The sequence below is a fragment of the Bison bison genome, unplaced genomic scaffold (assembly GCF_000754665.1).
Source record: "Bison bison bison isolate TAMUID 2011002044 unplaced genomic scaffold, Bison_UMD1.0 scf7180017862976, whole genome shotgun sequence".
NCBI lineage: Eukaryota > Metazoa > Chordata > Mammalia > Artiodactyla > Bovidae > Bison > Bison bison.
This window is the reverse complement of record NW_011493548.1, coordinates 120599-122199: the sequence shown is the minus strand read 5'-3', so window position 1 is coordinate 122199 and position 1601 is coordinate 120599.

The window sequence follows — 1601 nt, the reverse complement described above, 5'->3', positions numbered from 1 at the left end:
CGGCCCGAACCTTCTACTGATCCCCGGTGGGTCCCACGCTCGCCCTCTGCCATCTGCCCTCCTCTCTATCCTCCCCTCTAATCTGAGTCTCCACTAGCCCCTGGGCACGGCAGCACAACCATATGGCCTGGACTACTTAGAGGGGGACATCTGGGTTCCACCTTGCTTCTGCTGTGTCCCGAAAGGTGCCCACTAACTGACTCAATCCAGGGCCGTCACCTTGAGAACAAGAGTCAGGTTTACAAGTCGTTTTAAAAGATCACATAAAGGATTTATGGATAAACAACACAGAGTCCATGCCTACCACGGAGTATTATTCAGCCTTAAGAAGGAAAGAAACTCTGACACCTGCTACCACCTGGAGGAACCTTGAGGACATGATGCCCAGTGAACTAAAGGGCAAAGGTGGGATCCCACCCAGATGGAGCCCCCGCCCCCCAGGAGTCAGATTCAGAGAGGCAGGAAGTAGAAGGGTGGTACCTGGGGCCGGAGGAGGGAGGTGGGGGATCAGTGTTTACAGGGACCAGAGGCTCAGCTTGGGAAGATGGAAAGTTCTGGACATGATGGTGGTGACGGTTGTACAGCATCATGAAGGCACTTATTACCCTTGAACTGTATACTTAAAAGTGGTTAAGACTGCAAAGTTTTTGTCATGTGTATTTTACCACAATTAAAAAAAAAAATCACACAAAGGAACAGACTCGGGGCTGGTGGGGCCACCAGACTTCCTTTTTGATCTGGGTGCTAATTAAAATGCACAGACATCCAAACCATTTTGCCCAGGATGGGGGAGGCTGAGTCCCAGGCTCCCTTTGCCCGCTGGTCAGCCAGGGCCCACAGCCCAAAATGCGACCGGCGCTTCTTTACCTGGCCTTGGGGGTTGAGGGAAGTGCAGACTCAGGGCAAAGACAGAGGGCAGCATATTAGCTAAACTCCTGACCCGGCATTAACCCAGGGCTTGAGATTTCTGGTGCTCATTAACCACAGGGGAGGCACCCCCTAACCGTCTGGGGCTGGACCAGTGTGTCTTTCCTTCCTGGGCAGCGGCAGCAGCCTTACACCTTCAGGAGAGGCGGCAAACGTCAGGAGGGGTCTTTTCCTACTACAGATCAGAGGCTGGGCAGAGATGGGTTTGGCCCAAGACCAGGTCTGAGCCGACCGCCCTCTGTTCGCACTCTGCCCAGCAGGTGCCAGGAAGCTGGGAGCCCAGACACACGCAAGCAGGCCCCGCTCCCTGCGCCAAAACTGTCTCCCCCAGAGAACCCTTCTCCCCGCCCCGGGAGGGTTCAGGACACCCTGGCGGGCGGGGATCTGAGGGGTGAAGCGGGCGGCTTTCCAGCCCGTTCAGCGCCCTGGGGAGGTCGGTGTCCAGGAGGCGGGTACTCCAGGCGTGAGGCCTGTAGGGACCCATCCTGGCTCTGCGGGGGCGCCCGGGCCCCACTTCGCTCCCCGCGCTCCCCTCCCCGGGGCCCCACCTTCTCAGGAGCCTGCGAGTCAGGCCTGGCTGTGGTCTGGAGACTTCCTGTCCTTTAAGGTCTTAGAAAAGGTTCTTTTCCTCCCTCTGGGGCCCCCAGGGGCGCCCGGCCAGCCCCCTGCCCCCG